The sequence below is a fragment of the Balaenoptera musculus genome, chromosome 4 (genome assembly GCF_009873245.2).
Source record: "Balaenoptera musculus isolate JJ_BM4_2016_0621 chromosome 4, mBalMus1.pri.v3, whole genome shotgun sequence".
NCBI classification, from domain to species: domain Eukaryota; kingdom Metazoa; phylum Chordata; class Mammalia; order Artiodactyla; family Balaenopteridae; genus Balaenoptera; species Balaenoptera musculus.
In genome coordinates this window covers 18675822-18697347 of record NC_045788.1, presented here as the reverse complement: position 1 = coordinate 18697347, position 21526 = coordinate 18675822, and positions in this window count along the sequence as shown.

Sequence of the window (21526 nt, the reverse complement as noted above, 5' to 3'; positions counted from 1 at the left end):
TGTTGGCTGTTATTAATATTTACCCCCCTACCTCCTGGAGCTGTGTATATCCTAGGCTAAAGCAATGAAAGGGTGCTGTTTGTAATTCAATTCAAAGCTGAGAAGGAGACAGTTCCTCTCTTGGTAGTAAGGCAAGTCGAGATGTCATGGTTTTTCAGATGTGCCACTGGCTCACTAAGATAGCCTCCCTCTATTCCTCTCTCCCACTCTCCCCTTACCTGGCAGAGGAACTAGTAGGGGCAGAGAATGGCTGACAGCCTTTTCTGGGGTCTGTGGCACAATTGGAGGTGGGAGCTGGATGGAGGGGTTGGAGAAGGGGTTTGGGACTGGAGGGCTGTGGGACAAGGGAAATGACCCAAGGAAAGGATTCATGAGTGTGCTGAGTATTTGACATCTGAAGGGGTGGCCACAATGCCTGTCGGGAGGCCCTGAGCCTGTGAATAGCACACTGAGGCAAACTGCCTCTGCCAGGGACAGTACTAAGAGGAATAGTATCCAGAGGAACAGTACCCAGAGGGACAGCACTCAGAGGAACAGTACTGAGAGAACAGTACTTAGAGGAATGGTACCCAGAGGAACAGCACTCAGAGGAAGAGCACTCAGACGAACAGTACTCAGAGGAATAGTACCCAGAGGAACAGTACCCAGAGGAATATACCCAGAGTATCAGCACTTAGAGGAACAGTACTAAGAGGAATAGTCCTCAGAGGAACAGTACCCAGAGCATCAGCACTTAGAGGAACAGTACTCAGAGGAATAGTCCTCAGAGGAATAGTATCCAGAGGAACAGTACCCAGAGGAACAGCACTCAGAGGAACAGTACTGAGAGAACAGTACTTAGAGGAATGGTACCCAGAGGAACAGCCCTCAGACGAACAGCACTCAGACAAACAGTACTCAGAGAAATAGTACCCAGAGCAACAGCACTCAGAGGAACAGTACCCAGATGCAGCCAACCTCTACCAGGGTGGTCCCCAGGTTCTGTTACCCTTGGGTCTCAGAATGCAGTGAGCTTTATAACCTGTATGTGAAGGAAATCACTGATGGGACATTATCGTGGCTGTCACAGGACACGTTGGTGCGGAGCGTGGTTCAGTGGCTGCTCTTCCTCCTCAGATTCCCCCAGCCACCTACGAGGATTTCTCTCGGGTGGAAGGCAGGTTGCAAAGAACCTGTATGGGCCGACATAATATCTATTTAAGTTACTGGATCTACCGCCACTTCTTCGTACATGAAAGGAATGCTGAGTTAACACAGGGAAAAGTACAGTCAAGGGAGCTTAATAGAGAGTGGGGACCAAGAAGGGAAGGGAAGCTTCACTTAGGAATGGGACGTGGGGAGAGAGAAGGGCAAGCAGGAGTGAAGTGTGAGGTAGGCGGGGAGTCTTATGTCCTCACGGGGGTGTAAGGGACCCACCACCCCTGTGTGTTTCCTGCCGGTTGTGCTTAGCAAACATGTTAGCTTCAGGGCCTAATTTCTGCAGCAGCTGAGCTGCCTGGAACCACTACTGCTATTTATTTTCTCTGAGCCTGTGTTTAAGGCGTAATGAAAAACAACTTAACGGCCCAAGCACAACTGCCCCATATTGAGAGACCATTAAGATAAAGTCTCGCGTAAGTGGCCCTAATAAAAGAAATTCATCACAAGACATGGAGAGGAAGGTGTCTTTATTCACTAGGTGAATAACACCAGGCATCGTCAACGTCGCTTTTCAAGGCTCAGAAATTATCATTCATTCTCCAAATTACCAACCGCACAAAAATTACTAAATGGTGCGTTATCAGTCCCTCTCAGCGAGAGAATGTCTTTGTTTAACGTTTGATTACAAATGGCTTTCCTACGATTATCATCAATAAATCACAGGTAAGCGTAGCCGTGGCTGGGACCGAGGCAGAAAGACTTCATAAGCTACTGGGAGAAGGAAAAACAAAAAGCGTGCGATAGCTGACACTTCAGGGAGGGCTGGATATCTAGGACTGACTTTTTTGGGGGCCTTGTGTGGGTATCTCAGAAGCAGAGCACTGTGTCTATTCAAGGAAGGTGGGAGTTCTCTAGGGGTCTGATGATGTGCTTTGTGGTCCTACAGCATTTGGAGATGGAGTTTCATCTCTGAGGAGGAGAGTGTATGCAGAAAAAAGTACACAGAAGGGAGAGAGGTCTTCGTCTGTGCAAGAAAGAGGGGACCTGGTCATTAAGAATCTTTGAGAAGAGAGAAAATTAAAGCAATGGAATTATGATCTCTATTGTTAGGAAGGAGAGCGATTAGAGAATGTTCCATGATTTCATTCATTCCTTCATTCTTCCAGTCTTTCAGTCAGCAAATATTTATTGAAGTCCTACTATGTGCCAGGTACTGTTAAGGGGCTAATATGGGAAAGTAAGGAGACAGTCCTTGCCTTCATGAAGCTCATGCTTCTGGAGAGAAATAAACAAATGAGATAATGGTAGTTTGTAATAAGTGCTATGGAGAAAATAAACAGGTTAAGGATAAAGAGTAACTGGTGTATGGAGAGCTACTAATACTTCGGTTACAGTGCTCAGGGTTTCATGTCTTTAGAGAGGTATAATATTTGAACGGAGACCCTAAGGGTGAGAACAATGAATCTTCCGAAAGAACATTTCTAAGAAGGAGTCTGAGGACAGAGAGAGATGAAAGTTTCTAGCAATAATCTAGATGAAGTGATCAGCTTTGGACTCAGGTCCAACACTGTCACTCAAGTGTCAACAGGCTATTTGGGAGACAAAACTGAACATGGAATGAAATGGAATGAATTCTTTAACTCCTCACCTGGATCTGCTTACAGTGCCTCCAACTGGAGTGCCCACTTGGCCACTGCTTTTTACCCAGGTTTCTCCAGACCTTCTTGGAACTGGGACGGTACCCATGTGGTCTCCCGGTGCAGGTATTTAACAGACGGGCTTCACCCTGATTCCGCAGTGCCTGCTGTTTGACTGGCTCTCTTGTAAATGTGTTGCTCCCAGGCCTGGTTCAGGTTGTGTGACAGACACTACCAACCAGGACACTAGCTAAGGGGAGACAGTTATTTTGCTGAATTAGCAAAATATACGCATCAAGGATCAAAAAAGTCACTCTCTTCCCTTTTGCCACATACATTTATCTTAAGCCTCTGCTTCTATTTGTGAAAATTTGCCAAAGTGTAATTTTACTTTCTTAACAATTTCAGAGGTTGTTGACAATGAATTGAGAACTACCGACATGTTAAAATTAAATGTGGCCTAAACTCTCTGGGAACTCTTGAGAATTTAAATCTGATGGATGTTGGGACCTCCCTGGCAGTCCGGTGGTTAGGACTCAGAGCTTCCACTGCAGGGGTCACCGGTTTGATCCCTGGTCAGGGAACTAAGATCTCACATGCCGCGCAGCACGGCCAATAAATAAATAAATAAATAAATAAATAAATAAATACATACATACATACATACATACATACATACATAAATTTGATGGGTGTTTATGAGAAAGACAAAGGAACAAGAGAGCTAGAAGGATGGAGAGGGAGATTCAAGACCCTACAAAGAGTGAAGGAAGGAAAGAACCAGGCTGTGAAAAAGAGACAAAGGGAGGTGGCCACAGAGAAGTACAAAAACGGTACAAAAAGGGGTCAGGGTGGAGGGAAAAGAGATGGAGAGAGACAGAGCCAAGAATGGGGAAGGAGGGGGTGGGCAGCAGGGCTGCTGCCGTGTGAAGGGGACAGTGTGGAGATTAAGATCTCTATCTGAGCTTGTGGCTGGAGCGATTACAGTGTATTAGGGTCCTGTCAGTGTTGACAAACACTGCCCCAATTAGGAATTAGTTCCACAAGGCATCAGATATCAGGCTGCTGTTGACCTGTAAATAGACGGGTCCTCCCTTCTGCCTCTCTTATTCAAATAGGCGCAGCTGTTTCCTAGAATAACCCAGGAAGCCCAGCCCTCTAAGGCTCCGCCTACAGCAGTCCCCAGGGAACTGAAGTGAATATCAATCACCTGGTATTCAAAAAAAAATTTTTTTTTTAAACACTGATATTCTGGTAAATGCAAGTTCTTTCCCTAAGAATGCGTGTTCAACAACCATAAGAGTTCATTCTCCCCACACTTCATCCAGCATCAGTCACAAGACCCATCTTTTTACCACAGTTTCAGGGACGTGGAAGTACTGTCTAGGGGAGGTGCCTATTTCATGGCCAATAGTCAGTAGGCAATTTTAAATTAATTGCCAAAGACTGGATCAAGAGGGCAGTTGAGCACACACTGCAGACTCATCCTTCCCCAAATCTGAGAAAATGATAGAAAAAGGGTATAGTTCTTGGAAAAAACACCCACAACCAGAGTGGAAAATAAGAGGTTTCATGGATGCATCCAAAACTAGAGGGGAATCTCAGAGAGATGAAAGGTAGGTGAAATCAGACAGAATCAGGCAATGTCTGCAGAAAAGCATGGCAGCAAAGGAGGGTGTGGCTGGTGGGAGCCCCAAGCCTCCTGAGGCCAGATCCTCAGAACAGGAGCGGCTGCTGGGTCCAGAGTGGGAGCCTCACCTGGCAGGAGAAATGTCTTCAACTCCCTACCCTTTTCTCTTCTGTCAAGGCAGGCAGCATGGGGAGGGTGGGCTTTTGCCCAGAGAGGAAGGACAGAGCCTCAGGAGGTTGGTGCTCCCAGAGAGGCTCCAATATTCAGGAACCCAACTACTGGGTCACACTGCCCAGCGTGTGTTCCATGCCTCTCCAATAACCTTTGGAGGCAGGCTTTCGCCTATAGGCTAAAGGGAATCGAAAATACAGACATGAACACACAACCAAGATTCATTAAATATCTGAGGGAAGCCGAAACTATGAAAGTGAGTACCAAACTCAACGAGTGGATGAGCTGATATCAGGAACTTGGGCTAATTAAGAACAAAATGAATAAGATGTTAGAATAAGGATAATTAAAATCATTAGAGAGGCATAAAGGATATTACATTCATGATAATCACCTAGAGATTTGGAAGTTAAAATTTTGATTTTTGAAATAAAAACTCAACAGACTGAATAATAGGATGGAGACAGCTGAAGAGCAAGTGAGTAAGCTTGAAGACCAAGCTGAGAAATTCTCCTGGAAAGCAAAAATATGAAATAAAAATTAAGATGCATGGCACATGTGCCAACACACATCTAATGGAAATGGGGGGATAGGTCATTAGCATTAGCTCACGGCAAAGAGAAAACAAACAGAAACACAAGGATCAACTTTAATCCTTGTAATTATGATAAATCCATAATTACAGTGAGAAACCTTAACTTACTGTGCTCACAATCATTAGATGTCATAGAAAAAAAAGAAATGAAATGAATTAAAGTATGTAGAGAAATAGAATAACATAATTAACTGTAGATCTTAACTTACTCCAACAGAGAAAACATATTTTTAAACACAAAAAAATCTTTCATAAAAAGAGATCATGTTTTAAGTTATAAAAGAAATCTTGATAAACTCCAGAAAACAAAAATCATGTGATTTGTATTTATTGATCACAAGGCAGTAGAAATATAAATTAACAGCCAAAAGAAAGCTTTGTCCAGGAAAATTAAAAATCATGCTTCTAAATAATTTTGTAACAGAAAAGGAAGTAAAAAATGGTTATTACCAACTCTGCAAATGCACAAAATTAAGAACACACCTATCAAAGTCTATGGATTAGGCAGAGACAGAGGAGTAGGCATAGTATTACATGCATTTACTAGAACACAAAAAACATGAAAATCAATTAACTAAGCTTTCAGTTTAAGAAGCTAGAAAAATGATAATAAAACAAAATGATCTCAAATAAATTAGGAAAAAATAATTAGCAAAAATAAAAGCAGAAATTATTAAATTACAATATCAAAAATAGAGGAGATGAATACAAACAGAAGCTGATTCTTTGAAAAGATTACTAAAATATACAAATATTTGGCAAATCCTATAGAGGAGGAAAAATAATTTTCCTTCTGCCCAGTTAAGGAAAACAGAGAGAAGGTAAAATTGTTTATTTAAAAAATAAATTTAAAAGGGATGTGGCTACAGATATATAGAAAATAAAATTATAAAGCACAACTTTATACCAATATATTAAAAATACTGTAGGCAAAATTAAAAATGCTTGGGAAAATATAAATCATAAAAATTTGCTTAGAAAACAGAAAATCTGACTATAACGATAATCATAGAAGACTTTGAAAGAGTAATAAAACAATTACCTATTAAAAGGGCACCAGGTCCAGACAATGTGAAGGATTAGACTTACAAACTTTCAAGGAACAGATAATTTTCATGTCATATAAATTATTCAAAAACATTGGGAAGAAAAAAAGAGATACTGTAAGAAGCCACCCAATTGTTTTATCAGACTAGCAACCCTAATCACAAGTAAGTATTATTCAGTGCACAGCACACTCCCACTGGCCCATGCAAGGCCCCTCAATTTGTCATTTGTTCTCACTTTCATTTTTTCCCTTTGCCCTTCAACTCTTCGGCCTGCATCCTGTCCCCTCCCCAGCCCTTGTCATGGGTCAGTCAGCACTCTAGTACATTTGCAACCTTGTAAAAGGCTTTCGTATGCCTATGTTTTTAAATTCGGCAAATGACATGCTGTAAATTTTTTTTTCAAAAATTGTACTGTAGGGAAAGAAAAAATTACTGGCTTATATCAGAATTTAGACACAAAATTCTATCACAACTATTTTTCCAGTACACACCCTGGTATAATTACATCCACTATTATGCTCAGATGTCCAAGACACAGTTCAGCAAAAATGTTGCAAAAAAAGTGCCCAATGTTATCCAACTTTTTGTGTGTGTATCCTTGTAAATTTGTAAATTGCCCTTAAATTGCCAGAAGCCTGCTCAAGAAACTGTTAGTAGAGGTTGCTTTGGGGCAGTGGAAATGGAATATTGGGTGGGGTGGGGTATTTGGGAATATTTCTTGTCACTTGTGTTCTTTAGAACTTTTTTTCTTTTTAACCATAAGTGTGTTTACTTTTAAGTTTTAAAAAGAAAAAAAGGGGGGGAATACAATGGTTTTTATTGTTCACTGATCTAAAGTCTGATTTCTAGAACCCTCTCCAAGACTTAATGATTCTTTCATTTGTGGGGTTGAGTCCCCCTAACTTGGAGAAAGAGGCATATTTTCTGGGATCCCAAGGAGCAGAGCTAGGAAGAAGGAGCGGGGACTGTAAGGAGAGAGAGATGTCAGCTCCCCTTGAGGAAACTTTCTTCAAATTACAGAGAGCCAAAGATAAAATGGACCTCCCTGTTTCTTTTTGAAACAATTGTTCCTGTCAGGCAGAAGTTGGATGAGGCCAGCTGGGAGTAGTCAGTTTAACTCTGAGGTTCCTAGTTCTTTCCTTAAACCTGATTATTCTGATCTTAAAAAGTAGGTAAATATTTGTTTTGCCAGTTCTGTACGCTTGAAATTCCTCGCTATACATACCCATATATATGACTACTCTGTGAAATTTAAAGTGCTACAAATCAAAGATAAGGTTATTTTAGCATATTAATCAGTAAGCGCCTTAATTCCCCATTTAATTCGTGCTTACATTACAGTATTTGTAGGTTTTGAAAACGTACAATTTTTTTTTCTATCATAACCTTAAAATCCTTATAACAATCTTGTTAGGCAAACAGAATGAGTACCATTACCGCTTTTTTGGAGTCAAGCCGCTAAGCTGCTCGGTCAGGTTCACCCAGCCCAGTTCTGGCTAGTTTAGGGAAGGCCACCACATTCTTAACTCTAAACTCAGGGTTCACGTAAATTGCATCATTAGGTCGCAATATGCAATCTCAGTCAACAGAATCAAACAGACTGTCACAAATGTAATGAGTTGGTGGGATACTTGGAGCCAAAGAAAATCTGTTTTTGTTTGTTTATCCGTCTTCTTCCTGAATGATTTACCTGGGCGAATAAGGAGGGTTGTTGCCTAAGTTTTCTAGGCATTTCTTCGAAACAACGGTGGTTTACTTTGTACTGTGTAGACCTGCGCTGGCCAAGCTGCATTTCCGAGAGGCACGTGAGTCCCCGGGTCTGGTGAAAGCCAGGCTGTTTTGATCTACTCCTGTCGTCCTGGAGGTTTCAGACAATCCCCGGCTCTGCTTTTGGAGGATGAATCATTCATTGGAAGTTGCTAATGGGCTGGGAAACAGCAACCGGATCCGGTAAACGGTTGAGTGGTGTTATTCGCGCGTTGTTTACACTAGACTGTAGAATAACTCAGGGGCGAATTGGCCTTAAGTGAATTACTGACACAACCAGCGCTAGGCCTGAGGGAGCTGCAATTAACGCATTAATTCACAAGGAGCCACCGGGGCCGGCGTGTTAACACACGGGGATTTAGTAGCACTCCACTAAGTTGTTGATGAGGCCTGCGGCGGGATGAAAACCCTTAGAATACAAATGTGACATCCCATGCCCCTTTATTTGTTAGTCAATAATCTGAATAACCCCAGTTTCACAGCTTCTGTGTTGGATTTGCTCTTCTTTTCTCTCCTCCGCTAATCGCCAGCGTGGCGCGATACGGTAGACTTTAACTTTGATTTGAACCCCCTCTCCCTCCCCCTAAATAAAAGCACAGGTTTTTATCCACATGCGTATATTGCATAGACATCAAAGAAAAAAAAAAAAGCCTCATGCATTTCCATTAAAGCCGCGCGGACCAGGGGGAGGCACCAAGCTGGGTGCGGGCTTTTGAGGCGGTGGAAATTGATAAGGTTCATCTGCATACAAAAGACTGAATGGAGAGGCAGCGGGGTGAGCGAGGTCGGACACCCAGATGGATTTTTTAATTCTGGGGAAAATAACACCACGCTCACAAGTGATAACTGAGCCTTTCTTCCCAACTCAGACCAAAATATGATTTCCATTTGTGCATTGGAGGAGAAGAAAATTATACAGAATTTCATTCTGCAGCATAATAAGGCTTCGCACTGAATAATGCTACCATAAGGCAGTGTAATTACTGAAGGGCAGAAAATACACTTTCAGTTTATATCTAATCACAATACCACATTGTCTGCTTCGGAAAAAAAAATCTGGGGCGGGGATGCGGCGCGTTGCTAGATTGTGAGTGGGACCGAGGGGAAGTTGTTGGTCTCGAGCTTATCAGAGTGCTGAGAAAAGGTGATAGTGGGTGCCTTGGCATCATCTAAGACTGGATGCATCCAGGAGGTACGGGCTTCTTTCCTCTGAGGATCTCTAGATGTTTCTCCTCTTCTAAAATGAATTGTCCTGCTCTATGCTGACCCATTAAGACCATGGGTAGTGCACACAGTGATCAAATAAAGAGCTGAGACTCTTCAGGGACTGAAAGAGACAGAATCAGCCAAGTTATTATTACTGTTTGATTGTCCTGATTATTTGAAATAGCTGAAGAGGAGTTTTGGTTATGTGTTTCTCATTGGTACTTGACCCACTACAAATTGTTCCTTCCATTTTGCGATCTATTTCTTATCCACTCTAAAATAATATATGTTTATTATAAAATATTTTGAAACATAGAAAAGTCTAGTGGAAAAAAGCATCAATTTTTCTACCAGGTAAAAAAATAAAACTGTTAATATTTTGGTGAATTTTTCTTCGTGGTGTGTGTGCTGTGTTTCGTTCTGTTTCATCCTGGATAATAGAAAAGAGTTTTCACAGTGACAGAACTTGTTTGCACAGTAGATATTAAAAGCAATTCTGGTTTGAAAGCAATGTATTTTAGAGTTATATTTTAGATGCAGTGTAAGAAACCTCTAGGCTTAATAGTTTCCAGCCCAGTGGTTCTTAAACGTGTATACATCAGAATCACCTGGAGAGCTTGTTAAAACATAGATTGCTGGGCTCCACCTACCCAGAGTTTCTGAACCTGCAGGTCTGGGGTGGGGCTGAGATTCTGCATTGGTAACAAGTTCCCAGGTGATGTGATGCTGGTACTGATTTGGGCACCACACTTTGAGAAGCACTGCCTTTGACTGGTTGAGGGTGTGGTTGGGAGAACCACAAAAATTGTACACTCCCAGGGCAGAGAAATGCACAGATTTGGCGGAGGTCTTAAAATATTGAGTAACTGTTTGTGAAGCAAATTTACTGAAATAATCTCATTAGTAGTGTGGTAGACAGAATAGTAGTTCCTCAAATATATTCACATCCTACTTGCCAGAACTTGTGATTGGCAAGAGAGAATTAAGGTTGCAAATGGAATTAAAATTGGTAATCAGCTGACCTTGAGATGCGGAGATTATCCTTGTTTATCTGGGTGGACCCAATGTAATCAAAAGGTCCTTATAAGTGAAAGAGGGAGACAGGAAAGTCAGTGTCAGAGTCAGAGAGGGATCTGAATATGCTGTGATACTGGCTTTGCAGATGGAGGAAGGGGCTACAAGCTAAAGAATGTATGTGGCCTCTCTTGACTGGAAAAGGCAAGGTAATGTATTCTCTCTTAGTCGCTCCAGAAGCAATGCAGCCCTACTGGCACCTTGATTTTAGCCTGGTGAGACTCATTTAAGACTTCTGACATCCAGAACTATAAGATAATAAATTTGTGTTGTTTTAAGCCACCAAGTTTATAGTAATTTGCTGTAGCAGCAATAGGAAACTCATACCAGTAGCTATCCACTCACATACACACATACACACAATGTGCTATGACACATGGATCCCATCATTGTTTCCTGAGCAGCTTTCTTCATCAGTTAACATTGTTTAGATTCACTTAGCACCTGGACTGGCCAGACCTGCAGAATCACCATTGCCTCATGCCAGTTATAAGGAAGGCTCAGAAGGCGTAGGCCAAGCCAGAGACCCTTACTGAGACCTGGTGTTCTTGGCCTGGTCCCTGGGCAAGTCCAGTTGATGTGCTCAAAGACTGAAGACTCCTCTGTCACCAATAGGGAAAGTGCTGAGTCCTAACCACTGGACCACCAGGGAACTCCCTCTGTCACCACTAGGAATAAGCAAGGTGTTTATAAACATTTTCTTACTTAAGGGACACAGAGATTGGTGGCAGAGATCATTATAGACAGTACATTAAGAAATTTGGGCCAGATTGTACAGAGTTTGCTAAGGACTGGGGGGAGGAGAGGGTATCATTTATTTTGGTCTCAGATTCCCGCTAGAAACCTTTTCCAGCACTGGTTATAACAACTAGACCTAGCAGATCCCATAGATCTATGTGTCTATCCCTCCCCTCTGCCAATACCAATCTTGATTACTGTAACTGTACAGTAAGTCTTAAAATTGGATAGAGTGGTTCCTCCTGCTTTATTCTTCTTTTTCAAAACTTGTAGCTATTCTAGTTTCTTTTTCTAAAATATGACTTTTAGAGTGGCCTTGTCTATAACTACAAAAAATCTGGCTGGTATTTTGATGGGAATTGCATTAAAACTATACATCATTTGGGGAGGATTGACATCCTTTCTATGTTGAATCTTCCAAGCTATGAACAAGATTTGTCTCTCCATTTATTTGTCTTTTATTTCTTTCATCAGCATTCAAGCCGTGTACATATTTTGTTAGATTTACACTTAAGGATTTTCTTTTATCTTGATTATAAGTAGAATTGTATTTTAAATTTTGGTTTCTATATGTTCACTGCTGGCATATAAAAGTACAACTGATTTTTGTATCCTGCACCATCCTGAACTCACACTTATACATCTAGGATTTTTTCTTATTTTGTAATTTTTTTGTTGATTTTCTTTTTTTTTTTTCAATTAATTAATTAATTTATTTATTTATTTTTGGCTGCGTTGGGTCTTTGCTGCTGCACGCAGGCTCTCTCTAGCTGCAGCGAACAGGGGCCACTCTTCACCGCGATGCGCGAACCTCTCATTGAGGTGGCTTCTCTTGTTGCAGAGCATGGGCTCTAGGTGTGCGGGCCTCAGTAGTTGTGGCTCGCAGGCTCTGGAGCACAGGCTCAGTAGTTGTGGCACATGGGCCTAGTTGCTCCGCGGCATGTGGGATCCTCCCAGACCAGGGATCGAACACGTGTCCCCTGCATAGGCAGGCAGACTCTCAACCACTGCACCACCAGGGAAGTCCCTTGGTGATTTTCTATGTAGACATTTATGTCATCTGCATATAGGGAATTTTATTTCTTCCTTCCTTGTTTTTGCTTTATTGCCCTGGCTAGGTGTTCCATGTTGAATGATAGTGGTGAGAACAGACATCCTTGCCTTGTTCCTGATTTGGGGGAAAAGTATTCATTCATCATTAAGTGTGAAGTTAGCTATAGGCTTTTGTAGGTGCTCCTGGTCCTTTGACTAAAGAGAGCAGGCTTTTGTCGTCATTGTTGTTGTTTTTTTTGTCTGTGCCCATTGGCATTTATGGTTTCTTGGCTTCTTTAATACCCAGTGGGATATATGAGGGAAAAAGAAAGTCCAAGGGACTTACCTCCTCAGGTCCCAAGATCCTTAGCCAATTCTCTTCCTTCTCTCCACCTTCCATGGCCTACTTATCATTGTTTTATATAATGTCCAGGGTGTTTGGCTGTACTTAGTTGGGGGAACAGAAAAAAGTACACCTACTCTATCTTCCCAGAAGTAGAAGTCTTGGCACATGTTTATAATAGTCATGGTCAGATAATTCCAACCTCTGTGCCATCTGACATTGGTTTTGTGATTTTCTTTTTCCATGTGAGTTAAGATTTTCCTTATTCTTCTTGTATATCCTGGACATTTTAATATTATGTTTTGAGATTCGGCATTTTGTCTAAATTATATGGAGAGTGTTGAAATTTTTGTCTTAGCAGGTATTGAGGCCACAACTTCAGATCTACCTTCTATGGGTTCCAATGTCAGTTCAATTTACAAAGCATTTGTTATGCTCTTCAGATCTGCCCTGTGTGTGTGCTTTTCAGTGGCCAGTCTGGGGTCTGTGTAGTGATCTATCCTGTAATTCAGTTGTCAAAGTCTAGGTATGTTGTTTAGGGTCAAATCAATGCATGCATCACTCATGTAAGCCCAGGATTTCATAAACAACTTTAAGAAGTCAATTTTCTGAGCTCCTCTGACTCTGTGATCTCCCTGGTATTTTCTGGTTTCCCAAGGCTCTCCCTTTTTGACCCTCTGGCCAGACGGTTGCAGCTTTATAATCCCGCTCAGATGTCCACTTCCAATGATGATGTCACATCTCAGACCAAATGGTAGGATGATAGGGAGAGGAGAAAAGTTTTGAGAGTGTTCTTACTCCCTTGGGGAATCTTCTAATTGGAGAGGAAGGTCACCCTCAAAATTTTTGCCATTTGAGTTCCCCTTAATGCCACTGCTGCTGCCACTGTGAGATAGGTTGGTAGTGGGGGCACAGAGAACACAGAAAAGAAGGGAAAAAATTGGAGCTTCTTCTACTGTCCCTGAGTTTTAGGAGTTCCTTTATCCTGTTCTTTGAGCCAGAGATTGAGGAATTTTCCTGAAGCTTTCTCTGTCTGTGCCCTGGTGTCCTCTTCTAGGTTTTGGGCTATGTTGAGTTCAGGCCAAAAGAAAAACAAACAGTAAACTTACTGCTGCTTTGGTGGTATTTTGAGTCTTCTTCCTCAATCTGCCTATTACTTAACTAGTTTACAGAGACCACAGATACCTGCTCTCCATTCATTCTATTCAGGTTTTCTGATCATTATAGAGACAGGAGGAGTGTACCTATTCCATCTTACCTGGAACCAGAACTCTTCCTCTAATTTTATTTTGATTAATGATTTCTAAGCTCTCCAATGATTTAAAAAAATCAAACCAGGATACATGGTGTTTTACCCCTCAGCTTTACTCTGACCATCTTGTGAAGCTTTCAGTATTTATTACTCATAGTTATTATGCCGTGTTTATTTATTGTTCTAGATATCAGTGAGGGTCAGGTTGAGGGTTGCAAGATAATGCTACAGCAACATTTCTGAGATATAAATTATCCCTGGACTCCTAAGATACTTGTTTGCAAAGACAAGCAGGGAAGAGCTTAAATAATCAATAAAAACAAGTCAAGTTCTTTCTGGCCTTTTCTATGAGCCACTACTTAACATCATTAAATTGTGACTGGAGGTGTAGGTGAGTTTGACCATGTTTTTTTCTCAACATTAGTATTTTCTAAGTATATTTGATATGATGTTAATAGGCTGTATGTAAAAAGGGAACTCTTGGGTTATATAAATTAGTCAATGTTGGGAGAAATAAAGTTAAACAAATTTCTTTACTGAGAACTTCTAAAAACATTTCATATGTTAAATGTGAATTATGTATCTTCCAGAGGCAAAATTGCAGTATGCAACATTGCCCTAAGAATGGAACAAGATGGCTACTTCCCTGGGTCCCCTCTTAGAGGGGTAAGGAGTCTCCAGAACCAAGGATGTGTGCTCACTCACAGCCCACCCCTCTTTCTAGACCACACTCCAGTTACTTGGACCCTGGAATACACCACTCAGGTGGTCCAAACTAGCTTCTAGAACCTGAATGGCAACTTCAGAGAGCAAATTTCCCCACCAGTGGGCCTGAGGGAAAGGGCAGCTGTTTGGAGAAAGGTGTGGATGGGATATGAGTGCACAGATTGGAATGTCTGTAGGCCCTTTGGCCTTGTAGGCTAAGAAGGGTGGGGGGGGGCGGTAAGGCCACAAACTGGGGACTGCCTCTCTTTACCCAACCATGTTCTGCTGTAAAAACTACCAGTAGTCCAGAATTTCTAAATGTGAACCTGGCCTTGTATGTCATTTTGAGGGTATCTTTGTCAAGGTGAAAGCATAGAACATACTATATTTAACAGTTTATTAGCTTGATTATAATCCATATTTTTAGATATATGATATATTTCATCATTTAGGGTGACCAACTGTCCCAGTTTGCTCAGGACTTTCTCATTTTAGCACTGAATGTCCCATGTCCCAGGAACCTGAAAGAGTTGATCACCTGCCCCAGTTCTTGAAAATGTTAGAAGTGGCTGTGGCTGCATAAAGCATTTCCCATACTTACCTGATTTTGAAATCCTTTCCTCTTAACTCCCACCCAACCTCATGTGCATCTTATATAAGAGTAGAGACAAGTTAAATCTGTCATAACGAAGCGCATCTTATAGAGAAACAAATTTTCAATCTATATTTTCCATTGATTGAACTTTGGCAACACTTTTCTAGTCAGAGTATTTAAGGCTCATGTAATTATTTTTTACTTAATAGGTTTATTTTTATTACTATCATTATAACTAATAATAATAACAATAATGTAAGATCTACCATTTTTATAAGTGCTACCAAGTGCTAAACACTATGCTAGGTGTTTTACATGCATAACTTCTAGTTCTTATAAACACCCTATAGGGCAGGTATTATGGTTCACGTTCTACAGATAAAAAACTAAGTGACAAAGATGGATTTGAGCCCAGATTTGTCTTTCACTTAAGTCTATATCATTTTAATTATGCCTGCAGGATGAAAAATAGTAGATGAGATTCTTAAATTGGATCCTGAAATCTAATGGTTCCACATTGACTATGATAGTAGCAATGTATGCTTTGAAAAATATCAGCTCTGACTTATCCAGGAACTACACCAAGGTGAGGGGGATCAAGTGTTTGTTATGTACTTACAGTTACTCATAATTGCTCCTGCAGTTATATTTGAGGTCTGTGAAGGTAGTTTGCCCTTCTTCTCTTCTAAAATTTCATATTTAGGGCCAAAAAAAAAAAAAGTGCCAAAAGCTTTGAACTTAAGAAAATTTGTTCTCTCCAAAATCTTGTCTCTTCTAAACAAATAATGTCAAAATACAAGAGATTTGTTATTCAGGGCTTTCTATGTATCTGTCAGTGAAATGTTCAGAGTTTTGTTATATGGCTCTTACACAGGTTGTTTATAGTTATTTTATTTGTTCATGTTGCTGTAAAAAAAAAAGATTTCCATTACATACACTTTTTCTATTAGTTTTTTTTATTATTTTAACCTAAGTTTTCTTTTTGTTTAACATCTTTATTGGAGTATAATCACTTTACAATGGTGTGTTACTTTCTGCTTTATAACAAAGTGAATCAGCTATACATATACATATTTCCCCATATCTCCTCCCTCTTGCATCTCCCTCCTATCCTCCCTATTCCACCCCTCTAAGTGGTCACAAAGCACCAAGATGATCTCCCTGTGCTATGCAGCTTCTTTCCACTAGCTATCTATTTTACATTTGGTAGTGTATATATGTCCGTGCCACCATCTCACTTAGTCCCAGCTTACCCTTCCCCCTCCCCGTGTCCTCAAGTCCATTCGCTACGTCTGTGTCTTTATACCTGTTCTGCCCCTAGGTTCTTCAGAAGCATTTTTTTTTTTTTAGATTCCATATATATGTGTTAGCATATGGTATTTGTTTTTCTCTTTCTGACTTACTTCACTCTGTATGACAGTCTCTAGGTCCATCCATCTCACTACAAATAACTCAATTTTGTTTCTTTTTATGGCTGAGTAATACTCCACTGTATATATGTGCCACATCTTCTTTATCCATTCATCTGTCGATGGACACTTAGGTTCCTTCCATGTCCTGGCTATTGTAAATAGAGCTACAATGAACATTGTGGTACATGACTCTTTTTGAATTATGGTTTTCTCAGGGTATATGCCCACTAGTGGGATTGCTGGGTTGTATGGTAGTTCATTTTTAGTTTTCTAAGGAACCTCCATACTGTTCTCCATAGTGGCTGTATCAATTTACATTCCCACCAACAGTGCAACAGGGTTCCCTTTTGTCAACACCCTCTCCAGCATTTATTGTTTCTAGATTTTTTGATGATGGCCATTCTGACTGGTGTGAGGTGATACCTCATTGTAGTTTTGATTTGCATTTCTCTAGTGATTAGTGATGTTGAGCATCCTTTCATGTGTTCGTTGGCAATCTGTACATATTCTTTGGAGAAATGTCTATTTAGGTCTTCTGCCCATTTTTGGATTGGGTTGTTTGTTTTTTTGATATTGAACTACACGAGCTGCTTGTAAATTTTGGAGATTAATCCTTTGTCAGTGGCTTCATTTGCAAATATTTTCTCCCATTCTGAGGGTTGTCTTTTTGTCTTGTTTATGGTTTCTTTTGCTGTGCAAAAGCTTTTAAGTTTCATTAGGTCCCCTTTGTTTATTTTTGTTTTTATTTCCATTTCTCTAGGAGGTGGGTCAAAAAGGGTCTTGCTGTGATTTATGTCCTAGAGTGTTTGGCCTATATTTTCCTCTAAGAGTTTTATAGTGTCTGGCATTACATTTAGATCTTTAAACCATTTTGAGTTTATTTTTGTGTATGGTGTTAGGAAGTATTCTAATTTCATTCTTTTACATGTAGCTGTCCAGTTTTTCCAGCACCACTTATTGAAGAGGGTGTCTTTCTCCATTGTATATTCTTGCCTCCTTTATCAAAGATAAGGTGACCATATATGCATGGGTTTATCTCTGGGCTTTCTATCTTGTTCCATTGATCTATATTTCTGTCTTTGTGCCAGTACCATTCTGTATTGATTACTGTAGCTTTGTAGTATAGTCTGAAGTCAGGGAGCCTGATTCCTCCAGCTCTGTTTTTCTTTCTCAAGATTACTATAGATATTCAGGTCTTTGGTGCTTCCATACAAATTGTAAAATTTTTTGTTCTAATTCTGTGAAAAATGCCATTGGTAGTTTGATAGGGATTGCACTGAATCTGTAGTTTGCTTTGGGTAGTATAGTCATTTTTACAAAGTTCATTCTTCCAATCCAAGAACATGGTATATCTCTCCATCTGTATGTATCATCTTTAATTTCTTTCATCAGTGTCTTATAGTTTTCTGCATACAGGTCTTTTGTCTCCTTAAGTAGCTTTATTCCTAGGTATTTTATTCTTTTTGTTGCAATGGTAAATGGGAGTGTTTCCTTAATTTCTCTTTCAGATTTTTCATCATTAGTGTATAAGAATGCAAGAGATTTCTGTGCATTTATTTTGTATCCTGATACTTTACCAAATTCATTGATTAGCTCTAGTAGTTTTCTGGTAGCATCTTTAGGGTTTTCTATGTATAGTATCATGTCATCTGCAGACAGTGACAGCTTAACTTCTTCTTTTCCGATTTGGATTCCTTTTATTTCTTTTTCTTCTCTGATTGCTGTGGCCGAAACTTCCAAAACTATGTTGCATAATAGTGGTGAGAGTAGGCAACCTTTTTTTTTCCTGATCTTAGTGGAAATGGTTTCAGGTTTTCACCACTGAGAACGATGTTGGCTGTGGGTTTGTCACATATGGCCTTTATTATATTGAGGTAAGTTCCCTCTATGCCTACTTTCTGGAGATATTTTATCATAAATGCATGTTGAATTTTCTCAAAAGCTTTTTCTGCATCTATTTAGATGATCATATTTTTTTTCCTTCAATTTGTTATTATGGTTTATCACATTGGTTGATTTGTGTATACTGAAGAATCCTTGCATTTCTGGGATAAACCCCACTTGATCATGGTGTATGATCCTTTTAATGTGCTGTTCGTTTCTGTTTGCTAGTATTTTGTTGGGGATTTTGCATCCATGTTCATCAGTCGTATTGGCCTGTAGTTTTCTTTCTTTGTGGCATCTGTCTCTGGTTTTGGTATCAGGGTGATGGTGGCCTCGTAGAATGAGTTGAGGAGTGTTCCACCCTCTGCTATATTTTGGAAGAGTTTGAGAAAGAGAGGTGTTAGCTCTTCTGTAAATGTTTGATACAATTCTCCTGTGAAGCTATCTGGTCCTGGGCTTTTGTTTGTTGGGAGATTTTTAATCACAGTAAATTTCAGTGCTTGTGATTGGTCTGTTTATATTTTCTATTTCTTCCTGGTTCAGACTCGGAAGGCTGTGTTTTTCTAAGAATTTTTCCATTTCTTCCAGGTTGTCCATTTTATTGGCATATATTGCTTGTGGTAATCTCTCATGATCCTTTCTATTTCTGCAGTGTCAGTTGTTACTTGTTTTTTATTTCTAATTCTATTGACTTGAGTCTTCTCCCTTTTTTTCTTGATGAGTCTGGCTAATGGTTTATCAATTTTGTTTATCTTCTCAAAGAACCACCTTTTAGTTTTATTGATCTTTGCTATTGTTTCCTTCATTTCTTTTTCATTTATTTCTGATCTGATCTTTATGATTTCTTTCCTTCTGCTAACTTTGGGTTTTTTTTGTTCTTCTTTCTCTAATTGCTTTAGGTGTAAGGTTAGGTTGTTTATTTGAGGTGTTTCTTGTTTCTTAAGGTAAGATTGTATTGCTATAAACTTCCCTCTTAGAATGGCTTTTGCTGCATCCCATAGGTTTTGGGTGTCGTGTTTCATTGTCATTTGTTTCTAGGTATTTTTTGATTTCCTCTTTGATTTCTTCAGTGATCTTGGTTATTAAGTAGTGTATTGTTTAGCCTCCATGTATTTGAATTTTTACAGATGTTTTCCTGTAATTGATATCTAGTCTCATAGTGTTGTGGTTGGAAAAGATACTTGATACGATTTCAATTTTCTTAAATTTACCAAGGCTTGATTTGTGACCCAAGGTATGATCTATCCTGGAGGATATTCCCTGAGCACTTGAGAAGAAAGTGTATTCTGTTGTTTTTGGATGAAATGTCCTATAAATATCAATTAAGTCCATCTTGTTTAATGTATTATTTAAAGCTTGTGTTTCCTTATTTATTTTCATTTTGGATGATCTGTCCATTGGTGAAAGTGAGGTGTTAAAGTCCCCTACTATGATTGTGTTACTGTCGATTTCCCCTTTTATGGCTGTGAGCATTTGCCTTATGTATTGAGGTGCTCCTAGGTTGGGTGCATAAATATTTACAATTGTTATATCTTCTTCTTGGATCGATCCCTTGATCATTATATAGTGTCCTTCTTTGTCTCTTGTAATAGTCTTTATTTTAAAGTCTATTTTGTCTGATATGAGAATTGCTACTCCAGCTTTCTTTTGATTTCCATTTGCATGGAATATCTTTTTCCATCCCCTCACTTTCAGTCTGTATGTGTCCCTAGGTCTGAAGTGGGTCTTTTGTAGACAACATATATTCGGGTCTTGTTTTTGTATCCATTCAGCCAGTCTGTATCTTTTGGTTGGAGCATTTAATCCGTTACATTTAAGGTAGTATTGATATGTATGTTCTTATTACCATTTCCTTAATTGTTTTCAGTTTGTTATTGTAGGTTTTTCCCTTCTCTTGTGTTTCCTGCCTACAGAAGTTCCTTTAGCATTTGTTATAAAGCTGGTTTCGTGGTTCTGAATTCTCTTAGCTTTTGCTTGTCTGTAAACGTTTTAATTTTTCCTTCGAATCTGAATGAGATCCTTGGTGGTAGAGTAATCTTGGTTGTAGGTTTTTCCCTTTCATCACTTCAAATATGTCCTGCCACTCCCTTCTGGCTTGCAGAGTTTCTGCTGAAAGATCTGTTGTTAACGTTATGGGGATTCCCTTGTATGTTATTTTTTGCTTTTCCCTTGCTGCTTTTAATACTTTTCTTTGTATTTTATTTTTGATAGTTTGCTTAATATGGGCCTTGGCATGTTTCTCCTTGGATTTATCCTGTATGGGATTCTCTGCATTTCCTGGACTTGATTGACTATTTCCTTTCCCATATCAGGGAAGTTGTCAACTATAATCTCTTCAAATATTTTCTCAGTCCCTTTCTTTTTCTCTTCTTCTTCTGGAACCCTATAATTCGACTGTTGGTGCCTTTAATGTTGTCCCAGTTGTCTCTGAGACTGTACTCAATTTTTTGCATTTTTTTTTCTTTATTCTGCTCTGCGGTAGTTATTTCCACTATTTTATCTTCCAGGTCACTTATCCGTTCTTCTGCCTCAGTTATTATGCTATTGATTCCTTCTAGAGAATTTCAAATTTCATTTACTGTGTTGTTCCTCATTGTTTGTTTGTTCTTTAGTTCTTCCAGGTCCTTGTTAAACATTTCTTGTATTTTCTCTGTTCTATTTCCATGATTTTGGATCATCTTTACTATCATTATTCTGAATTCTTTTTCAGGTAGACTGCCTATTTCCTCTTCATTTGTTTGTTCTAGTGGGTTTTTACCTTGCTCCTTCATCTGCTGTGTGTTTCTCTGTCTTCTCATTTTGCTTAACTTATTGTGTTTGGGGTCTCCTTTTTGCAGGCTGCAGGTTTGTAGTTCCCGTTGTTCTTGGTGTCTGCCCCCAGTGGCCAAGGTTGGTTCAGTGGTTGTGTAGGCTTCCTGGTGGAGGGGACTGGTGCCTGTTTTCTGGTGGATGAGGCTGGATTTTGTTTTTCTGGTCAGCAGGACCATGCCTGGTGGTGTGTTTTGGGTTGTCTGTGACCTTATTATGATTTTAGGCAGCCTCTCTGTTAATGGATGGGGCTGTGTTCCTGTCTTGCTAGTTGTTTGGCAAAGGGTGTCCAGCACTGGAGCTTGCTGGTCATTGAGTGGAGCTGGGTCTTAGTGTTGAGTTAGAGATCTCTGGGAGAGCTTTCACTATTTTATATTACGTGGAGCCAGGAGGTCTCTGGTGGACCAATGTCCTGAACTCAGCTCTTCCACCTCAGAGGCACAGGGCTGACACCCGGCTGGAGCATGAAGACCCTGTCAGCCACATGG